The sequence below is a fragment of the Rhinolophus sinicus genome, chromosome 3 (assembly GCF_057876585.1).
Source record: "Rhinolophus sinicus isolate RSI-liver-muscle chromosome 3, RSI-T2T, whole genome shotgun sequence".
NCBI classification, from domain to species: domain Eukaryota; kingdom Metazoa; phylum Chordata; class Mammalia; order Chiroptera; family Rhinolophidae; genus Rhinolophus; species Rhinolophus sinicus.
In genome coordinates this window covers 171,270,198-171,293,959 of record NC_142503.1, presented here as the reverse complement: position 1 = coordinate 171,293,959, position 23,762 = coordinate 171,270,198, and the positions used below count along the sequence as shown (strand labels likewise).

The window sequence follows — 23,762 nt, the reverse complement described above, 5'->3', positions numbered from 1 at the left end:
GGGATGACAGTACAGAAAACCATCCCAGTTTCAGTCTAACTGAATCCCATGCCTGGGCCGTCCCTCCCCAAGGCTTTTTGTCCTCACTTAGCCATGTCCCGCTGAAGTGGTAACAGGCCTGCCCACAAAGGGTTAACCTTCAGGCTGTCATCCAGGTGACTGCTTAACTGGAGCCCAGACTCATATTTACTGGCACATAACTCTTTGCTTTGACAATTGTATCTGAGTGTTTTAACGCCTGGCTGGCCCTGCTGGAGTTTGTTTGACCATGTTTTGAAAAGTGACTTTGGTGCTTGTGGTGATAATTGGCACAGCACCATGGGCTGGCCACGTGGCAGTGTGACAGACTGGAACAATTTGAACTCAACAGCTTATTTATTTTCTGTGGTTTCCTGTGGCCATGTGTCCGTAGGCACCAAGTATTCAGAGAAGACGCTGGGCCTAGGGCCTTCTGTCTGATAGTTGTGCACGGGGTATTGAGGTAGGTTATTCTTAGATGTCCTTCTAGCAATAGCCAGCTAGTTTCCAATGACTCATGGCAGAAAAAGCTCTGATGCAGTTTGTCCCTGTGACACAACTTTGGGGTCAGTGTCTACCAGATTAACCCGAGAGAACCCCTGCAGGGAGTGTGGACATAAGAAAAGACCACCAAATGAGAACAAGCACAGGTTATTTATGCAAAGCTTGCTCTGGCAATGGAGCCAGCCACCATCACTTGCTTTTGGCAGAAACTCAGGCAGAGAAGAGGGAAAGCTTCATAGTAAAAAACAGGGAAGGCTTCAGGTGTGCTCTGATTAGAGGGTGTAGGCAAGGGGAAGCTGGAGGCGGGCTAACTAGAATGGGGCACCCTATGTGATTGGCTAGGAGAGCTTACTGGGCTTTCTCTGGTTGGTCCTGAGTTGGAAGCAGGCGCAAAATTTAGGGAAGCTGGCAATTACGAGCTGATTGCTACAGAAGTTGTGGCTTGGCTTCCCAGGCTGATTGCTGCAGATGCTGTGAGTGAGGGTTCAATTTTCATATACAGTCTGGCCATTGTTCATTTGTATTGTCAGCCTCACAAGAGAGACCTAATTTGAGACTCCTAGTTAATCTGGATTACCTAATTTCATTTGGGGATGGTTATCCTGCTGCTCAGTAAAAATTTAAGCACAAACAAAAAACAAGGCTGGCAACAGCCAGAATGCCCAATATTATAGAGTTAAGAAAATTAAGGTGCACACATATTGTGCAAAAATTTTAAAAAGGTGTTCTGAAGAGATTTTAATGACAATTGGAAATGCTTGAAAATGTGATGCAAAAATGACAGACTCGATTCAAACATCCTACATCCAGTGTGACTGCAGGTGTAAGCAGAGGTCAGTCAGAGGGTCTTTCTGGCCCTTAATTTTTCAGTGAGATGTGCTCAGACACTCATCATACAGGTATAGACAGTACCATGTTCTCCCTGGGAAAACTTTCTGGGGATGTATCTGATCTATCTGTGAGATCCTGCTTCTCTGGGCTTATTTGAATTCTGCAATATCGTCTCATTATCCCCACACGCTGCCTTGGGTCTGTGCCATATCAATCTCGTCGTGGAGCTCAGCCCTTTTGTTAATTTTGACAAAAACTCACTCACCCAAGGATTTTGCGTAGAGCATGGAGGGATTTACATCCAGCCAAACACACTAAAAACTTGAGTATCACTTCTGTCAGTCTCCAGGCATCGTTAGTAGTTCTGCTTTGGTCTCCCACCGTGCTCCCAGACCTTTTCTATCTCTTCTGCCCTCTTTCTTCAGTGCCTTCTCTGTTTTCCCTCAAGACTCTGTTTTTTCCTCAAGGGGAAAAACAGAGTCTTCCTGTTTTACTTATGCAACCAAGTCATCTCTCTTCAGTCTCTACTACAAATGCTGCTCTCCCTCAACATGTCCAAGGACTGTTAAAGCTTCAAAATTGCCAATTGGATCTTGTAAGGGCCACCAGATTACATTACATTCGCTCTGAGACACAGCTGTTTTCCTCCCTGGCTCTGCCTGGTGAGGCGGGAAGGGAGTGGTTGTGGGCGGGTGTGTTTTCCAGTAACACAGGGTTGTTTGAAGATTAGAGATAGTGTTTGAAAAGCTCCTAGCACCACAAGCCCTAGCCTTGTGATTGCCCTTGTTTTATCAAACAGCCCCAGAGTGGGCCTCCTCCAGGTCCTCTGAGCTCTCCAGCCACTACATCAGCATTTGCAGATCACGGAGGCCAGCTCTGCAGATAACTCCTTTGTACAACGTCAGGCATCTGTTCTTAAAGGCTAAGATTTTCTACTTCTGCTTTTTACTAAATTATCTCAGTCAATGCCCCTTTTGTTTTTTCAATGTTTATCCAAAAAGTACTTATTTTGTAAACTCAGTATTAATTTTCTGTTGATCAGCTCTGAAGTTCCCAAGAAAGTTATGATTTAACCTTAACTGTCTATTTTTTCCCTTTAAAAAGCGAGGATCCGGCTGGAGACAGCCGACTTTATGTTGGGGCTCACACATGTCTGGGCTTGTCTAGAGGGACAGTTGGGAAGCCTGTCAGAAATGTGTTTGTATGAAGGCTGATGAGCATTGAGGAAGGACCCTGAACCTGGCAAACACAAGCTGCCTCTGAGGATAATGCCCTTGACTTCTGGGGAAAGGAGTGGTTTTGAGTAACAGCTGGTCTATGTCTCTCAGATTGTTCCCCATCCAGTTACCTGTGGATATGACTGAATCCTAAGGATAGGGAACTGGGAGGGGGTAGAGAGCTGAAGTAGGCACAGTCACACAAAATTTCCATAATATACTGGGGACAAGTGGAAGCAAATGTGGGTCAGGAATACTCCTTAATTTGTGGAGCCATTTGGGACCCAGGCAGTAGGAACAGCCTAAGAAAGCGTCCTGCTTCAACAGGTGGATTCTCATCCTAGGAAGGAACAGCCCAGCGAGGTGGCCCAGCAGAGAAGTGCAGGGCAACTCTAACGGGTGATGGTGAGGCTTTGGGTGAATACCTGGAGCTTCAGGAAATGGCTACAGTGGCGGCCTCAGCACTCCTAACTCAGTGTTGACATCATTGGCTTCAAGCAGGAGGCAGCACCTTTACCTCAAACATCAGTACCTTACATGGTAGGCACTGCAAAGTGGCAGTGGAGAACTCAGCATCAGGCCAGACCCAAAGAAACCAGTGCAGTAGAGGAGGAAGTTGGTGGAAATCTAAGAGCAGTGTGAGATTTTGGTAGCTAAGACTTACTAGTGAATGCACCTAAGATACCTCTGAAGTCTCAGAAATGTTTGAGGGGAACTTTGGTTGAAGAATATCTGGGTTTCCAGGCATTTTTCTGGTAGAGACAAAAGCCATAGCTAGTTACGATATACTGAGTGTTTGACATGAATTAACACATTTAATTCTCATAACCAACCCAGAGGTAGGTAATATTAACCTCAGCCTTTAACAATGAGAAAGGAAGAGGTCAGGGAGGGTAAATAACTTACAAGGGGGGTCACACAATTTGTGAGATTTGAATTTTATTCTAAAGTCAGTGCTCTCACACTATACCATAGCATCTCCAAAGAGGACCAGAATTTAGTCAACAAATTCACGCAACAAGCATTTTTGCATATCGACTACATGCCAAATACTATTCTAGATGTTCACTATACAGCACTGAACAAAATAAACAATCCCTGCTCACATTAGGTTTAAAATCTAGATGTTATCGAAATGACAGCCCTAATGTTGTTTCCAGGCTGATCTGACCTTGAACACATGGGTCACATAAGAAAATTTGAATAAGTGTGAGGCTTGAGATAAATTGGATTCTTAGTGCATCCATTACTCAGCTATGCTTGGGACCAGCTGCCAATGTCTCCCCCACCACTTGTCTATACATAATTTGCTCCATTACTTTGATTTAGAAGAAAAATATAATTCACGTAACTTCTGTTCTCCAAAGAATAAGAAGAACTGTGCCGGAGAGCAATTAAGGACAGGGGAACCAGCATGTCTCACTCAAGGACAGAAATAGAGGACACAATGTTTTTGATGATTGCTGATGCCTGTGTGAGAATGTGTTGCATTTAGAAACAGCGTCTACCCGTACAGCTCACACACAATCAAGTTCCATCCACATCCCTTGGAACAGATGGGATACCAAGATAGGCGGGTCAAAAGCATTGTGCATTTATTTATACAAGTGACACTATGGGAATTTTGGCAAGGGGGACCTGGTGAAAAGTCAAGCTTAATAACATTGCTAGAAGCATCTATACCCCAGCATAAGGGGTGCTGGTTAAATGGGATCGTGACTTGATTTCCATTTCAAATAAATCCATGACAAAGGTAGCATAGCATAGTGATTAAGAGTTGGACTCTGGAGGAAAACTACTTAAGCTTGAATCCCTATGGTGCCACCTACTAGCTGTGAGACCTTGAATACGTGATTTAACTTCTTTTTGCTTCACTTTCCTTATCTTCAAAATGGAGAAAATAATGAAATCTACCTCACAGGATTACTATAAGGCATAGCAAAATATAAGTGTTAGCTATTACTAATAGCATAAGATTCTTTGGATCATAGGTCATAATGAATACAATGCTATATGTTTACCAAATCGTATTCCATTTTTTCTTTCAGGGCACAAAGGAAGATGATATATCCCATTGTTCCTTTAATGTATGTTTGTGTTTAGCCAATCAGGTGTTGGTAGAAGTGATATAAGCCACCCACAGACTTGGGTCTTATAAACATCTTGCATGGTGTTCCAGTTTTCTTCCCCCTGCTGCAGCAACCCTGGAAGCCACATGATAAAATGGTAACATTCCAGCATGATGAGCCTCTATCAGACTGGGTCCCTAAAAGATTATATGGAGCAGAGCTCCTCCCCCACCCTTATCCGTGTTGGACGTGTAGCATGAGGAAGACATACATGTTTATTGTATCAAGACACTGCGGTCTAGAGGTTCATTGTTACCACAGCATAACCTCGCCTATCCTGATGAATACTTATAAAGGCATGACAATCAGTTGCGGGTGCCTCTTCCAAGCACAATGGGCCTTCCTATTCCAGAAATATGGGGTTTAAAATGCCTAAGTGCCAGGTTATCTGCTCAAGTCCTAGCATTGGAGTTTTCTCTATTTAAGTCCTTTAACTTCTTAAGAGCCATGGATTCTTTTTATACCACTAAAAGCAATCCACATTTTTAAATGAATCATGAAACATCTCCCCTTCCTTCTCAAGCTGTATATTGGCAGAAAGTCTTACCAGTCATTTCCCAAATGCCATACTCATTCATTCTATTACACCCTGACTCATCAGGTTTCTTTCTGTCTTGACAGTCTGTCCAGTTCATGGCCCAGCCACCATCAAATATAAAGTCTGCTTAAAATGTTAACGTTTCGCTTTTCTATAATTTTGTTGTAGTTACAACAGTGACACTTAATAATATGGGACCTCATTTTGGAGACCTTAGTTTTTTCACACCAGTGAGAACAGGGCAGGGACTTTCTTTTAGGTCCCCACAGGGCCTAATGTAGCATCCGGCCTCAAGCAGATGGCCTATAAATATTCACTGAATTAAATTTCTACACAGTGTATTTAAACTCAGGCTTGCCACATTACTGGCCCGTTCTTCCCTGAACAGGTCTGTGGGTATCGAAAAGGTGGCTGGAAACACTGCTGTGCTCTGGCCTGGATGAATCAGGGCACCTTTCTCCATGTTCTTCAGGATGATGAATATGTGTCTTGTAGGTCAGGGAGCTGGGAGGGAGGGAGAGAGTCAGGGAGCTGACAACATTTATTTCTACGTCCTTATATATTGCTTAATAAATATAGTTAAGTTTGTGTCATAAGCTTGGTATACGTCCTGCCTCTAAAGTAAACCATAAAAGTTCTTTGAGGACAGGACTATGTTTTTTATAGATCACATATTGATAGTTCCTTGATTTTAAACAAGTCCCAGTGATAAGACCTCGTATTTATGCAATTATCTAAAGTAATTACACAATGCTGTGTCATTAAATTATACAACTTAAGGTACTTTCTAATATATTATCTCACTTGCTCTTCACAATCACTAAGGCTCCAAAAACCTGGTTCAGGACTCACTTCACTACCAAGTTCAGAAAGAAGTGTGAAGTGTCTCTTAGGGTTCTTTTGTATTTCTATGTATCTGGCACCATTTTCCTCTCCTAGAAGTTAGTCCTGAGCATAACTCAGTGCCCCTGCTAAGAGCTGGCACCTTATAAGTGCTACTAATCTTGGCTGGTGTTGTTTACAAGAGGAGAGGCAGCTTCCTGTTTGCTTAGCCACAGTGACTAGGCAAATGCAGAGCTGTTTACCCTCTTAAACTACACCTTGGGACATGCAGAAAATGATCACCGACTGAAAACGCCTTACCCAGGTCACCGCTTAAACCCCCAGACACCTGAATTTAAGGGTTCATAGCTTCTCCAGTTGGTCTGACCTGGCGCTCCAGCCATGGAACCAACCGTAATTACTTAGCTTGCTAGGAAGCCATAAAGTGCTCCTGGGAAGTAGGGTGGAGGTATCTCAGAGGTAATTCAGCCTTCCTGGGCTCAGAAAGGTGGAACCAAACCAGTCTTAGGGGAGGAGAGAAGGAGGAAAACCCCTCTTTACCAGAGCCCTCCTCTTCCTTGGGTTCTGGGAGGAAGCTCCAGGCTGCTTGTCATCTTTCTTTTCCAACCAGTCCTGCCTCTCCTTCTACTTCAGTGGAAGGGCCTTCTTAGGGTTAACAACCATCTCAGTTTGCTGAGACTGAGGAGGTTCCCAAGCTAGACTTTTAGTTTTTAAACCAAGAAAGTCCTGTGCAAACCAGGACTTTCCCGGAGTTTCTTTTTCTCTCCCTCCCTGTTGGCTCCCAAGGGATCTAGGAAGTCCAGGGCTTCCACCAGCCTTTGATGCATAATTCTCCACAAAATCCCCACCTCTGGCTTCTCCTGAGCACCAGACCAGCACTTCAACCACCAGCCTGACAGTGCCGTTTGCAGATCTAATCTTAAATTCCATGGGCTCTAAATTGACTCACCACCTCATTCCTCCAGTTCACTAACCCTGGCCACACTCATCTTCCAGGGTTTCTGTTTTCATCAATGCCACATCACTGTCCTCGTCGTTCCAGATTTATCTATTTATATTTATTGAATACTTGCTCTGTGCCTCAGTGTGTCCTAGAGTCCGGGGACTCAGCGGTGAACAGAACTCACTGCCTTCATGGAGCATGCATTCTAGTCAAGGGAGACAGGAAAAAAATATATACATAGTTGATGAGGGATTCAGTACTATGCAGAAAAATTAAGCAGGTATAAGGAGTGTTGGGATGGGGGTCTCAATAACAGTTAGAGGGGGAGTTCAGGGAAGCCTTTCTGATGTGATACCATCTAAGCAGAGACCTGAAAGAAGTGAGGGAATGAACTAGGGGGCTCTCTGGAGGAAGCAACCCAAGCATAAGCACCATGAGTGTGAAGGCCAGTGTAGCTAGGGAGGCTGGACAAGAGAATGAGCAGGGGGCGTTAAGTATGGGCCAGAGCAGGGTGCAGGGGTGAGGGGGTCAGGACCCATGGAGCTTTTTAGATGAAGACACAAAGCTCCTTTATTTTGGCTCCTTTACCCTCTAATCTGTTGCCAAACCATGATAATCCCACCTCCTCAGGGTCTCTCCTTTCCATTTTTGTGGCTACCGCCTTATAAAGATCCTTATTACTTCTCATTTGAATTATTATAGCGGCCTCCCGAGTATTCTTTTTTCCTCGTCTCTCCCTACTCTGATCTACTCAGGACTGCTACAATCTTGGAGTACAGTTCTGATTGGCATCATCCTAAAATTATTAGCAGATGTTTATGTAGCTCTGAATAAAAGTGTATGTGGGGACAGAGCCCCAGAGAGCAGTTTCCAGGCTCTCGGCTTCATGTGGAAAGGTGCTGGCTCGGGTAGTAGGCGGCCGTCAGCTGTAACCATTGAGCCATTGGCCACTAATATAACTGCTGCGGCTATGTTGGGGAGTCGAGGAGAGTCGGTCAGTTGGCAGCAAAGTGGACAGCAGGTCACATGTCGTGTGAACCCAGCCTCCAGTGAGACCATAGTGGTATGACTCCCCTACCTATGGCTCCGTGGGTGTTCCTTTTTGGCCGCACCACATCCTGCGTTCTTATGTGGGGAGCGGGAGCAGAGACCCTGCAGGCCGCCCCGCACGACAGTGTACTTAGAAAAGAAGGGGACGGACAGAGGGGAGGTGTGCCCACAACTTCCCAGCAGCATGTCCTTGCCAGAAACAGATAGAACTGTTAAAAATATGTTGTCAAACATGTCAGACTTCTGTTTTTATGCCACAATGTAAAAATTGCAAATTTTTCATCAAAATAAAAAATAAATAGAAAGATGAATTAGTTAAAACCCCTTTGGTTGCCATTAACAAAAACCCAATTCAAGCCATCTTTGAAAAGGTAACAAGTTAGCTCATGTAGTTTAAAACTGCACCTTTAGGAATAGCTCGTTCCAGATGATCAGCAAGGGCAACAAAAAATTTATGTAGCTCCACTTCTCAGATCCGCTTTTTCTCTCTGTTGTCATTATTCTCAGGCAGGCTCTGCCCATGCAGTGGCAAACAAAGATGGCCACCACTGGCTTCAGATTATATCTTCTCAGTTTAGCAACTCTAGTGGAAAAGAGCACCTGTTTCAGCAAAGGTCCCAACACTGACTCTCATTGGACTCTCGCTGGACAAAGGACTTATTCCTCAACCAATCACTAGAACTGTGGTTAGCCAGGCCTGGATCACATCCCCACCCTGGAGCTGGGGGTAGGAAAGTGTGAGGTCATCCCCCCCTGAACTAAATGAAAAGAGAGTGGAAGATAGATGGTACCCAAAGGACCATTGGTACTGAGGATGGGGGAGGGGTGGTGGGTAAGCAAAACAACAGGTGTCCACAACCAAAGGCTGGGAGCATCATGTTCACTGAGTCCTAATCCCAAACACCTCTGAGTAACCAACAGGTCTCCATTTTAAAAACATTTCATCCTATTGTGCCTATATTTGATTATTTCAATGATGCTTTTGCTCCAACTTAAATGGCTTTCCACTGTTCCCCCTTACCAGTCAGCAATCTCCCTTTTCTGGGTCTACTTCACTTGCTTGACAGCAGGACTTGAGGATTAACAGCGTCTTTGAACTGACTCTGGGTTGTGAGCACACAATGTGATATGCAGATGATGCTTTATAGAATTATACACTTGAAACCTATGTAATTTTACTAACCATTGTCACCCCAATAAATTTCTCTTTTTAAAAAAGGTCTTTGTCTCTATGAGCAGGCTTTCAATAAACTGTAGGTGTTATAGACATCTGTGGCCAGGGGCACAGGCAGTATTATTGACCCTATAATATCACAAGTAGGTATCGACTGAGGTCGTGGGGGAAAGAAGAGCCTCGGTGTAGACTGAGAACAATCCCCTACCTCTCAGATGTGAAAGGAGCTTCATTAACAACAGGAGTTGGAAAACAATTGAGAGGTCATACTACGCTTTTTGTCGTGCTTCTGCATGATGTGTGTGTTTAAAATTTATTATGTGTGTGCATATATATGTAACTCATTTAATACTCACACAACAACCTTATGAAGTAGGCAGGCTTATCCTCATTTCACATATGGGTAAGGTGAGGCACAGAGATGTTGACTACCTCGTCCACTGTTTCACCCAACTAATAATACATGGAGGATCCGAGATTTGAACCCATGGCTCTCCGACTCCTAAGTGCTATTGTAAACCCACCCATTATTCAGTTTCTATGAGGAGGAGGGACATGGCTGCTCATGTTGAGTCCTACCGTAGCTCTCAAAGCACTGGAAACTCACCAGCGACCATGACCGTGTCCTTGGCAAGTAGGCGGCCAGATTTCAACTCATTCTACTGCTTTAAGGGGCAGAACAATGAGGCCGACCCAGGATTGGTGGCCTGAGGAGGTACACTCAGAAAGGTAGAGGAAGTGGTGTTGCTCAAGCGCCTGCCACCCCCTCACCTCAAAGATCCTTCTACCACATACATACCACCCACCTCTGGAAACTGTCATTGTGGTTGCAACAGCGTCCGTCTAAAAATAGCCAGACCCGTCTTACCCCACATTGCTCTGCTGTGCTGTCCAAAGACTGTCTGCAATCCTGGTTGACTCTGTCCCCAAGCCGCTTGCACCTGCCTCCGGCACTGATGGGGGCATCTCAGCCGTCCTCGGACTCCCTCGGCACCTCAGGACCAGAGCCGACTGCCCCTCAGACCTCGTGCTGGGAGCTGAGCCTGCAGCCCCCACTGAGGCCCCTCAGCAGAGAACTTTCAACCCTCAGCTGCCTCCAGCTCAGAAGCCCCTCCTCCGACCTATACTCCGACTGACCCCTGGTGGACTTGGGTGATACCTCATAGCCCATGTCATGAGGGACACCTGACTAAACTGCTGAAGGCTCAGGGCCTTGGGAGGACCAGGTGGGCCTGAAAGTCAGAGATGCCCAGGTGAGCACCATGGAGGTTTAGAGTATCCTGAGCAGGTGGCCAAGTGCAGCAGCTGGTAGAGAATGTGGATGCAAGTGTGGTGTGTGTTTAAAGGGAGTGGGATGGCCTGGTGCTCTGCCAGGACACAAGGCTTCTGCAAATAGTCAGCAGGAAGCTAATGGACTCTGAGGGATGAGCAAGGCAAGGACCCAGTGAAGCTGGCTGGAGCTTGGCGACTGGGGGAGGAGAAAGAGCTGGGAGGCGTGCCTCAGGAGTTAGGTCACCAGGCAACTGAAAAAGGCCCAAGAGGAGCCTCTGGCTAAGGATGTGAGGCTGGAGCTGAGTTAGTGATGTGGGAGTTAGTGATGTGGGAGAGAGGGTCTGCCCAGCCCACAGTCAGATCTGGAACCTAGAGCCTAGAGCTTAATGGTTACGGAGGATGCATGAGACAAGATCTTGGACCATGGAAAGTAAATACTTACTATATTTTATTTAGTATATACAGATTTTATAGTGAGAAAATATTTTAGAATGAGTCCACCATATTGAAAAAAAGAGAAGTCCAAACAGACTTTACAAAAAAAATGTTTTTGTTTTGAATTTGGGTATATCTTTCTGGGTAAAATTTTATTGGGGAACAGTCTGTTTTTCCAGGGCCCATCAGCTCCAAGTCAGGTTGTTGTCCTTCAATCTAAACGCACTTGAACCGGCAACCTTGTTGGTCAGAGCTCGCGCTCTAACCTACTGAGCCATCCGGCCTCCCTCAAATTTTTTTGATGTACCGTATTTTAAACTTTTCATTACGGAACACTTTACCCACTCCCCTCACCTGGATTAATTTGAAGCTAAACCCAAACATGAAATCATTTCACCTATAAATATTCCAGTAAATTGCCCCAAAATTTCTCTAAATTTTAGAGCAGTACTTCTCAACCCAGGATAATTTTGCCCCCAAGGAGACATCTGGCTATCTCTGGAGACATTATTGATTGTCACAATTTGTGTGTCTGTGTGTGTATGGGAGGGAGGGGGTGCCTCTGGCGTCCCAGTGGGTATAATACAGGGATGCTGCTAAACATTCTACAATGCACAAAAGAGCACCCCACAACAATTATTTGGCCCAAAATAACAATAGTGCTGAGGTTGAAAAACATGTTTTCGAGTCTAAAAGACAAGCGTTCTTTAAAATGTATAACTACAATATTATTAGCATACATAAAAATTAACAATAATTCCATAGTATCAAATATCCAGTTAACATTAAAATTTCCCTGATTACCTCATAAATTTAAAAAAAATTTTTTTGCTTAAATCAAGATTCATCCATTGCAATTTGTTGATATATTTCTTACGTCTTTTTTAATGTATAAGTTCTTATCTCTCCTTTTTCTCTTGTAATTTATTATAAAATAAATTTATTTTTGTTACAAAAACTACATGAATAAATTCTTGATGTCAAACTTGAAACATTACAGATAAAGCTGAAATTCCCTTATCACTGGTATTCCAATCCTAGTCCTCTCCCCAAAGAATAACTAATTTATCAAAATTGTGTATCAATCAAGAATATGTTCAACTACATGTTTCAAAAAAAATGAACAAAACAGGAACAACAAAATCTTCAAGTTTACTTAATTTTCAGGAAAACAATCCCAAGTAGGCAGTCCAGGGCTAGTGTGGCAGCTCTTAAAGGGTCCCAGCCTCCTTCCAGGTCTCTGCTCTACCATCTGTGAATATGGCCCTCATCCTCACCGACCAAAATGGCTAACAGAGGATCAGCCTTCTTATCTGCATTCCAGGCAGCAGGATGAAAAAGTGGTGAAGAGGGCATATCTCTCTGTATGAGTTGGCTAGGTCTGCTATAACAAAGTACCACAAACTGAGTGGCTTACACAACAGAAATTCATTTATTGTTTCACAGTTCTGGAAGCTAAAAGTCTGAAATCAAAGTATCAGCCACCTTAGTTTCTTCTGAGGGCTGTAAGGAAAAAAAATCTCTGTTCCATGTCTCTCTCCTTTCTCCTGGCAATTTGCTGGAAATTTTTGATGTTCCTTAGCTTGCACAAGCACTAGCGCATTCTCTGCCTTGATCTTCACGTGGGGTTCTCCGTGTGTGTGTGTGTGTGTGTGTGTGTGTGTGTGTGGTATGTGTTCAAATTTTCCCTTTTGATGAGGACACCATTCATATTGTATTATGGCCCACCCCAATGACCTTATCTTAACTAATTACATCCATAAGTACCCTATTTCCAAAAAAGGGCATATTCTGATGGGGATTACTTCAACATATGAATTTTGGGAAGACTAAATTCAACTCATAGGAAGATTTTAGAGAAGTCTCTTACACCTCCTTGCTTATACTTCTTTGGCCAGAACTTAGTCTTAGGACCACACCTCACCGCAAGAAATGCTTGGGGTGCTGGGCTTGAGCTGTACATAGCCATGCCTCCAAAAAGTCAATTTTTTGTTGCGGAAAAGAAAGGGGAAAATGGATGTCAAGGCAACAACTAGCAACCTGCCATGGAATGTATCCTACCAGACATTATTCTATGCATTGCAAACATATCTATGTACCTTTCAGTAAATACTTCAGTGTTAGAGTCTTCATCCAGACAGCTTTACCTCTTACAGAGCACCCACCAGAAGGCAGGCACTGCCTAGGGCTTCATGTTTTTATCTATAAACCTCAGAACACCCTGTGAACAGAAGTAGGCTTAGTTTCAGCCTCAGGGCCCCTCATTTGCACAGGGCCCTTTCAAGGCCCCACTCCTAATTTTGGATTTCAAACTTGACATCCTTTTACTTTAAAAGGGTCCCAAAAATATGCAAGATAGGCATTATCCTCATTTTATAGATGAGCAACTTGAAGCATGGAGAGGGCAAGTGGTTTCTCTGAAGTCCCAGAGCCTGTAGTGGAGTTGAGTTTGAAACCGAGTGTGTCTAGTTCCAAAATGCAGGCCATTTCCCCTGTGCCTTGCCCACTGATGGCTACTGAAAGCACCCCAGGGTGCTTTCTCCAGGGCAGATCTCTGGCCACAGCCCCGTCTGGATGTTTGGATTCCCTGAGATTTGGTTGCTGACCGGGCTGGTGGAGGCTACTGCTCAGGCAGATTCTCCTTTAGGAGAAAATCTCTCCTGTGGAAGATGAACCTAAGCTGGGATCCATCCTCTGGAAGCACACCTGTAGTAGATTCCTAGGGCTGCCATAACAAATTACCACGAACGGGATACCTTAAACAACAGAAATGTATTCCCTCATAGTTCTGGAGGCCAGAGTCTAAAATCAAAGTGTCATCAGGTGTTGCCACGCAGCAGCCTCCATCTGTCTCCTCGTACCTGCCCCTAAAGAAAGGAGAGTCTGTGAGACAGATCCTTTCAGGGACTTTGCTTCACCTTTGTGCTTGCACCTTATGTCTCCCTGTTAGGCCCCAAAAGATGGCTGGTTAGCCAATGACGGGTAAGAGCCCCCACGGGTGGGGGGCAACCCAAGCCAGACACAGCCATGTGGGGACCATCTGTGGAACTCGTGGGGTTGATAGAGGTGGGCACAGCACCCCACCTTCCCCCGGCTAAGGAGAGCCTCTGCCTCTGTGGCTGCAATCCTTCCCACAACCTGCAGGGGAAGAGACTCGATGTGCTCTCCATCTATTCATATGCATAAAGGTTTTGTCCCTTGGGGAAGCACATACATCCTGAGACTTATGGTTCCACTGCCTGCAGGCAAGGGTGATTAATTTGAATCAATTTCCTATTATAATGTATGGGATTCACAGATCTTGAGATTGACAAGCCTCACTTCCTTTACTTCCTCACCTGACTAATAAAAGCTATGCGTTGACCCAATTTGGGGCGCTCCGCCCTTGAGGCTGGAGTCCCTTGGCCCTGCTTGCACACAATTCTTGGCTACTGTATTTCTTAACCCTGCGTTGCCCTCCTCACTCCCCACAACTTTTGTAATGCAGGACGTGACAATCAGGGTCACACTCCCTCCACAAGCTTTAGTAGATAATACTTCCTTGCCTCTTTCAGCTTCTGGTGGCCCAAGAGTCCCTGGGCTTGTGACTGTGTCACTTTGCTTTCATCTTCACATGGACTTCTCCTCTGTGTCTGTATTCTCTCCTCTCATCTCTTATAAGGACACTTTGTATTGGATTTAGGGCCCAACAGGATAACCTAGGATAATGTTATCTCAACATCCTTCATGTAATTACATCTACACAGACCCGTTTTCCAAGTAAAGCCACATTCACAGGTTCTGGGATATGAACGTACTTCTTGGGGGGCCACCACTCAACCCACTACACACTTCATCCCAGAGCAGCAGATATCATTTCCAGGACCAGGGTAAAGGGTAGACAAATATGGCTATCCACATTGTCCATCTGCTCCACTTTAATTAGCAATGGCAAAGGCGCCAGGATGGAAGCATGGGGACAGGGCTCCTTACTTTAGGAAAGCATAAGTGGTCCCAGTTGCCCAAGGCCTGTTAAAGTTGGAGAAACTCTGAAGGTTCTGCCAAGTGTGGGCATGCGGGCGCCAAACTTTTTTAGTAGAATGGAAGTTACATTAGCATGTTTTTCTGTGTTACTATCCACTTTAGAGACATTCCCTGAGAAATGAATTTTAAATTCCAAAGCCAGGTCAGGAGGGGCACAGCAAGACAGAAGAGATGAGAGAAACATTTCCAATGTATCGAGCTATGCATTCCGCGGCCTCACTTCTTGCTTAAAGCACAGGTATAAGCTACAGGTAGTGGTAGAAAGTTCCTGATGCCAGATTTTGGAGGTGAGAGCAAGAAACAGTTTCAGACCTATGCCTGACTCCATGTCCTTTCACTTAATATGAATTCAGTTTCAGCAAGTACCGACTGAGAGCATACAGGTCACCTGGCAGGCCTTGTTTTCCTCAAACCTCACAACCAACTAGGTTATTATTACTTCCCCCACTTTCCAGGTGAGATGCTGAGATTCAGAGAAATTAGGGGACTTGACCAAGATCATATAGCTGTAAGTGGTTGAAGCTGGAGGTTAGAAAGCATCTTTTGATTCCTAACTCAGTGCTCTTTCCAGCAGAGCTCAAGAGATGAACATTCCTTCCTACTTGCTGGCGTCTGCCCTGGTGAGGGGATAGAGATGGGAGCAGGCCCATCTCCTGCCCACTGGAGCTTATCTCCCTCCCATTTGAAAGAAGAGAGTACTGCAGCGAGAGGCCTGAGATCAGCATTTCTGTCTGTCTCCCAGTGCGAGTAAGTGCAAGAAACTGCCTAATTAAAGTCTGCAATATGCCCAGAAGCCTCCACGGCCGCCAGAGTTGTTTCCTGTGCGTTCTCAGTGCCTGATGATACTTATTCTTCATGTTTATGTTGTGCGATGCACTCTGCTCCAGGAGCATGAAGCCAATTTCACCATCCACGCAGCTCCAGAACAACCGGAAGGCATCCCTGTTCTAATTTATGAAGAACCAGCATGTGCAATCAATAGGTGCCCCATAGGTTATTAAAGAAGAAAAAGATGGCCCAGGCCACCCTGTTTACTAACAGGGAAATGGTCTCCTGGCACCTTCTGACATGTGGCCTGTGAGAGATTTACATTTCCTTTTCAGTACAGAAACACGGCCTTCTCTTTTCATCTCAGCCCTAAGCCTGGGAACTGGGGGCTTGTGGAGGCACAGTTGGAAAGTACCCTTCTCTGCACTCGAACCCCAGAGGGGGCTCAGAAAGCAAGGAGTCTAGGGGGTGGGGACCAGCCCAAAACTTTCATAAGGCCGCTTATGTTTTGAGGCCCCAGAGAACGATAGCAGTCTAGGAGGCAGTGGGGTGAGACTTAGTAGGTGGGAGTGAGTGGATTGGGTGTGAGGTGAGGCCAACAGAGCAAAAAGAAATAGGTAACTCCTGCCAGGGTGCCAGGAGGGGATGGGATCCTTGGTCGGCCTTGCATGGCTCTGGAGAAGCTGTTATTACTTGCTCTTTTGCCTTCTATCTTTGTTTTGGGAACTATGATTTCAGGAATCTGCAGTTCTACAGTTTTCTTGACATCTTAACAATTTTGGAGGAAGAGGATGGGTTAGCTTTAAAAATGAAATGGTAGCAGTATTAGCTTCTTTGGGTTATTTGGGTGAAGGGAAGAGCAGTACCTCATTCCAGTCTGCTTTCTGGAAGGCAGAATGGTGTAATGCAGTGGTTCTCAAATTTTTGAGTCTGAGGACCACTTTATACTCTTAAAATTTATATAAATTATGTCTATCAGTATAAAATCTAAAATGTTTATTAATTAATTAAAAAATAATAAACCCATTACACGTTAACATAACTAACATACTTTCATTGAAAAAAATATATCTTCCAAAACAAACCAAAAAATTAGTGAGAAGAGTGACATTGTTTCATATTTTTGCAAATTTTTTAAATGTCTGGGTTAATAGAAGATGACTGGATTCTCATACCTGCTTCTGCAGTCAATATGTTGCAATATGTTGTTTTGGTTGAAGTCTATGAAGACAATCCGGCTTTATAAGACATGTAGCTGGAAAAACAAAGAGTATTTAATAGTCTTTTAAAATAATTGTAGATATTCTTTTTGATACTGCACTAAAATGTAACATACTTCTAAAGGTTAGTTGCAATGTGGAATCTGAAAGCATATCAATGAATTTTTGTGTTCTGTTACATTCAAGTCCTTTGGTTTACTGTATGCTTTGAATGGATCTTTTACCTATGTATGATTTTGTAATACCATGCATTGGTCATTGGAAAAATACTGGTTTATTGAGTTACGCAGATATTCCAAAATTTTGACACATTTCATTATACAATATAAAAAAAATTACATTCATTTAGATCACCATCAATCTCATTAGAAAAGTTTTTGAGTATTGGGAAGCTGTCAAGCTCCATAGTAGAAGATACAAATTTTCAAAACTTCTAATTTTCACTTAGAAGCTCAAATTTTATCATTGACAACAAATATTATCAATTGTTTTCCTTGAAGTGACAGGCTCCCTTTGTTCATTTTGAGAAAAAGGCTGCCAAATACCCAGTCTGAAAAAGCAAAAAGAAAAAAAAAGATATTCCATGAAAAAAAACAGCTAGTTCAACTCTCACAGCTCCGTTGCCTAAATACTTTTCCTAGAGATACCTATTATACTTTGGAATGCAGTAAAAGTTCTTTATGCATATTCCCCATTTTGTTACACAGAATATTTTGAAAAGTGTCAATATTTGATAAAATTAATCATTTTCACTGCTTCATCAAGGACATTCTTAAATGAAACTGGCATTTGTTTTTTACTGCAGGTGTGTGGCTATGACTAGTACAGCTTGGTGGCCGCCTTGATTCCTGCTCAGATGCTAAAAAAGGTTTACCCACCATTTATTTTCCACCTTCAGTGAAAATGTCAAAAAGCAAAAAATGAAAATGAAAAAAGCAAAAAAAACATGATAGTATTATTATGAAAATAGTTTTAACTTCATGAACACCTCAAAAGTGTCACAGGGATCCTCAGGGCTCTATGGACCACACTTTGAGAACAGCAGGTATACTAAATGCAACAAATGACTAAATGTCACACCCAGCTTTGCCTGTGGCTAGCTCTGTCTTCTGCAAGTCATCTCACCCAAATGTCTCAGTTTCTGTATTTGTAACATGAGCAGGTTGAATTAAATGATCTCTGTCATCTCACTGTCACCTTAGGAGCACTCGGAAACACTGACCCATATTCATTGTTGACTTCTTATCATTGTTATTGTGTATTTGTTTTTAATATGCGTTCTCTTTTTGGTGTGCTGTTGTGAGGATATACAGGCACATATTCTCTTCTATCCCTTTACAAATGGGAGGGCAGCAGGCTCTCCCATGTAGCACGTACTTTGCTGTAGAGGATGAACTGAAAACTCCACCTCTATTATGGGGAAAAACTGGGACATCAGAGATCTACTATTTGAACACAATATCATCTGTCTTGAATGGCTCTGGAAGGGACATTTTCAGTTAACTGGTGGAGAGGGGAGGCTCTTTGTTGTGAAATCCAGGCCAGGAAATCAGGCCGAGTCATAAGAATATGAGAAATATGCATTTTTCATGAAAAATAAAGAAGACCAACTGTGTTGTTTTCTGAAGAAATCTACATTTCTGTTGTGGTGATTTATATTTGCCTTCAGATGGAAAGAGGTCAGTCTTCTGATGCTCCTCCTTTATCCCCATCCACATACCAGAGTTTATCTCTTCCCAGCTGCAGAGCCCATGGAAGCCTGAGAGAAGGGAAAATGCACTGATACCCAGCTGGTGCCAGAGGGACAGGATTTTGTCAGGCACAAGAAAGGATGGGGCTGGGGCTGCATCATCCTGAAGGAAGAAGTGGTCTGTCTGCTCGAGGAACGTGTTAGGGCCTCTGACTGGGAGACATATACGGAGTATTGTGGAGAAAAGGAGAAACATCCACATAAGATGTAATGCAAACGTCACCACAGAGGCATATTTTCCTCTTTATGAATTTTATAAAAAGCAAAACATAGCAAACAAAGGTACAACTCCTTATTTCCCCACTTTTGTAAAGCTTTGGAATAAGTACTCAAATAATGGAATAAGTACTTCAATAAAAGAGTGGAATAAGCCACTCTCAAAGTCCAATATGTATTTGTTCTGTAGCAGATAGGTGAGTCACTGTGACAGAAGCTCTTACAACGGATCTCCACCTAACCAAGTCACCTGGTCCATGATGCTTTTCCTCTAGAAAACCCACTAGTGCCCATGGCAGGCCAGAGACTCAATTAGTAGCGGTACTCTTGGGTACTTCTGTTCCCACAGATGGAGTTGAGTGCTCACAAGAAGTCAATGCTATTTGTTCCCAAACCCATTTCTGCCTGTTGTACTTGCAATTCTGATTATGTAATTTAATTATTGTGAAAGTAAATGAAATACTGTGTTTCCCCCAAAACAAGACTGGGTATTATATTAATTTTTGCTCCAAAAGACGCATTAGGGCTTATGTTCAGGGGATGTCATCCTGAAAAATCACACTAAGGCTTATTTTCCAGTTAGGTCTTATTTTCGGGGAAACATGGTACGAGTGCAAAAAAGAGTTCTTATTCCTATGAAAACAGATGTTGTATGCTTTGGAATGGCTTGATAAGCACAAGTCACACAGACACAAAAATGCTATTGAATTGGTGTGGGAAAGACATATGAAAAAGACTGGAGGGGAAAAAAATCACAAATATCTTAGGATAATTCTGTGCTCAGATTGCTTTTTGTCAAAGTTCTCATTCTACTTTGAAGAAACCCAAGCTGGAGCTTACAGAATGTAGGCGCCATGGGTATGGAGACCCAGCACTCAGAATATGCCTGGCATGTAGTAGGAACACAATCAATATCTGTACAATAAGTGAATTGTGAGTGTGGTTAACACAAGATTGATAAAGCAGAACTCCAATTAATAGAAGCCTGATCCCCCCAAAAAAGCCTTGATCCTACCTTTAAAAAATGGTGCCCAAACATACTTGTATAGGCTTTAAGATAAAATAAGATGTTTAAGGTACATTTCACATGGTGACCCATTTACACTGTATTTTTAATAAATGAACTATTTCCTGTCAAGATCACACTGGAAAGGAGGGCTTTGCCTGTATTCAGAAGCAGGGAAGTGCCTTGGTTACTCCATGGTGGAGTGCTAGACAAGATCATGAGAGGACTACCCCATAAGGAGACCTCATCTCCCCTCTCCAGAAGCTAGCTAGAAAAGTCTGCTCTGATTTAGAAAGGGAGAGACTTGCTAGGAGGCAGACTGCAACTCTGGATAAAGATTGGTTCAATAGATAGGGGCTGGAATGAGAAGCAGTCCCCTGGACCATCTCTGACCCAGTAAGCTATAGTAAGGACTTGTGATGTTAACAAATACTTCCCCCATCTCAGACTATATTTGAGCTTCTTTGGATTTGAGCTCCGAGGATCTTCTATATATTAACCTTGTGGCCTTGAACTAGTTAGTGGACTTCTCTAAGCTAGAACTTAGGCAAGGAATGGGTTACAGGTGAATTAAGATATTGATCTTTCTCAATGCTTGGAGTGACCAGGCAAGGGCAGCCAGAATCTCTGTGCTCATCAGCTCTGGTGCCAGTGCCTTATCCCTTTTCCATACTATTATATAAATATAGAGATAGAGGTAGAGATAGAGATATGTATGTATGTATGTATGTATGTATGTATGTATGTATGTATACATATCATATTTTTCAATTTCCTATGTGTATCATGATCTAGAAATCGTTGGAAACACTAATAGTCACAGCCTTAGCTTCTCAGCTAATAAAGCCTGTCCTGCCTTTGTCAACAGGTTGTTGTGATCACATGAGATATAGGTGTGAAATGCTTTTAAAACTGTTGATAATTATACCAACAGGAGGCATATGACAGACCACATACCTGATATCAGCCAGTAGCACAAGGAGAGTTTGATTCCATTTCTCAAGCCCTAGTTTCCTAGTTTCCTGAGTCAACAGAGAAACAAGAAAAAGCTGGCATCTAGAGGTCAAAACATTACCCTTACTTCTGATAAAATCTGATATTAACAAGTGTAACTATAGGCAAGTGAGCTCCCTAATACTTAACTCCAATATTAGGCTGATTTACCCAGGCAATCACAGGCAACTCTGGAAACCTATGCTCCTCCCCTGCAAGAGAAAGCTTGTCCCTGGGATTGTGAAACAGAAAACAATCCCTGTGGGCAACTTACTTCCAAAAGAAAGAGAAGAGTGGAGGACTGGTGCATGCATGTCAAGTTTCTTCTTCCAAACTTACCAATCAGATGTCACTCCGTCTCCTTGGGAAGGAGTGTGTGACAGGATAGAGGGAGGACAGGAGTTTTGCACTAACAACTCCTCACACATGAAAGAGAGAACATCAGATGCACCCTCTTAAGATTTGAAAGGAGGCTATGGTTTGTTTCATGTGCTGTTTCTTGGCAAACATGGTCATGGAGGCACTGGATGTTTACAGCACTGTTATAAGTCCCAGGGCCCCGTCAGTGGCTACTTGCGTACAGAGAAGCAGGAAGTCCCCAAGCCGATCAAACAGGCACAGTCTGTCCCTGGAGGTGGTTTCTTAAACCCTGGATGTAGGTAAAGTGGTTTAGTTCTGGAGCTGCTCTTGGCATGCTTCCCCCAGCTTCTTGACTGTGACACAGGCCACCCTCACTGACATTCCTTCAGTGTTGTGTGGTTTCTGCTGGAGACACAGCCTAGGACGTGCTCCTTTAGCCCATCCATGAATTTTTAAGCACCTAATTTCCTAAATTAAATTATTTTCTGCCTAGAGTATTCGAATGGTGTCCAATATCTGAAATATAACAATAATTGAGGAACATTTTATCACTATTCACTTTTCCCAGAAAACTTCCTCCCTCCCTCTCCCCTTCCCACCTTCTTGCATTGGTTCATTTCATTTTGACCAGCACTGGGTCACATGCCTACACCTAAAACTATCACTGGTCAAGGGTACCTAAGTCCATGTTTTGGTTATACTAATCATCAAATCACTAGTATGGAATGATGCGTATTCCATTTTTCTAGACATATTTTCCCATCTAGCAGCCCAGGTTCTCCTTACTCTTTGTTTTGGGGTCCTGTGCCTAGATCCTAGAGAAAAATCTTCAACATGCAAAGGCCAACCTTCTAAACCACCTGTCCAGATTCCTGGGTTCTTCTCTGCTTACAATCTAAGCTGCTTGGAAGCACTCTCGTTTTGAACTACACAATAAACATCTGTTGCATTGATATTTAATTTCTGAGTCTGGCAGTCTCAGAGGCAGCCCTGGGTTACCCACCAATAAGCTACTGTTTATCGAGAGCAGACTACAGAACAAGTACACCGAAGTTATATGCTATTCACATCCACACTTTGGAATGGCAGTAGGAAATTCAGGTGGAACTCATTGCCAGCCTCTTGTCTCCAACTCATTACTTGAAGACCAGAGACCTCTCATGGCCTTGAACTAAGGAGAGTGCCAACTTTCCCATTATTTGCGCTTTCTTTTTCTGGGGTAATCAGGCCTCTCCTCCTTCTGCAGTCTGAGCAAGTGATGAAATTTTTCAGTATTGTAGTGATTTTGGTTAAACTATCTTTCCTCTTGGAGATTCAGGGCAAATCAGTGAATATATATTGAGTATCCACTTCATGCATAGAACACTTGGGGCTATAGAGCACACATCTTGGCTCTTATCCTCAAACGTTTTGTAATCTGATGGGGCAGGGGGCAAGAAATGCATCGATAATGCTTTTCCTTTTTTATTTTTCACTACCCAGATCATTAAAGGGATACCTGAAATTCATATTTCTGATTCATTTGAATGTGTGTATGGGGCGACAAGAAGAACTTTTACTTCAGCTCATAAAAGGTTTTACACAGCAACATTTTAAGTCTTTTTCTGGAGACTGAATGAAAGAGAATTGCTGGTCAGGATCCCTTTAGGATCCACGCTGCTTGTAGGTAGGGTTTCCAGGAGGGAATTCCCATCCATGCTCAGGAATTTTTTTCGCTTTCCCGTTCCCAAATCCTGAGAAAAGTTGGTCGGGAAATCGGAAAAATCAGCTCCTTGAACCCAGTAATACCCACAATGGCAAATAAACGTACTACTCACAATGTATCTCTTAGACATTTTTCCTATTTATCACTAGGGTTTCTGAGCAGGAATTCCCTCCAGTTCTCAGGAATTATTTTTTTATTTTCTGTTCCCAAATCCTGAGAAAAGTTGGTCAGGAAATTGGGAAAATTGGTTCCTTGAACCCAGGTGGTTGGTGGTATTGGCCATCACTTTGTGGAAACGATTCATCGTGGAGAACGGAAAATAGTTTATATCTTGGGATTTGGGAATAGGAAAGCGCAAAAAAAAATTCCTGAGACTGGGTGGGAATTCCCGCCTGGAAACCCTACTTGTAGGCAAGCGCTGTGCTTATTTGAATCATTTTATTTTAGAGTTAACACAGTTAAACTGTAAACTAGTAAAGGCAGGGACTTGATAACATTACTCACCTATGTATCTGCAGTTGCCCAGCCCATCCTTTTAGATACTGAAAAATGCTAATGGATCCAGGAACAAATGAAGAAATGGGTGACACAACACAAGAGCAAGTACTCAAAACAAGTTTTAGATGGGGACCGTTTGCCATTCACCTGCTGCCTACCCTGACCAATGATCTCTTTTTGCTACTAGTCTCAACCACTGTACCTGTTTCCATATCATCAATAGCTTCTGCTAATAGTGAAAATCCTTTGAGGACATCCCACCTATGAAA

At 43.3% G+C, this 23,762-nt stretch overlaps 2 long non-coding RNA genes across 4 annotated transcripts in view; one reads left to right on the top strand and one right to left on the bottom strand.

Annotated features, from left to right (window-relative positions):
- LOC109448343 (uncharacterized) overlaps positions 1 to 23,762 on the bottom strand; it is a 96,250-nt gene that overhangs the window by 60,310 nt on the left and 12,178 nt on the right. For 2 of the 3 annotated variants that reach the window (XR_012494634.2, XR_002137501.3), the window contains exon 2: positions 16,921 to 17,000. This is a non-coding gene — a long non-coding RNA (uncharacterized LOC109448343). Of the gene's footprint in view, positions 1 to 10,115; positions 10,254 to 16,920; positions 17,001 to 23,762 lie in introns of those variants that run through there. The other variant, XR_016020896.1, reaches the window with a different exon arrangement.
- Positions 10,361 to 19,103, top strand: LOC141570543 (uncharacterized). Its single transcript, XR_012494635.2, has 2 exons — positions 10,361 to 10,500; positions 15,549 to 19,103. It is a non-coding gene; the product is annotated as an uncharacterized LOC141570543 (long non-coding RNA).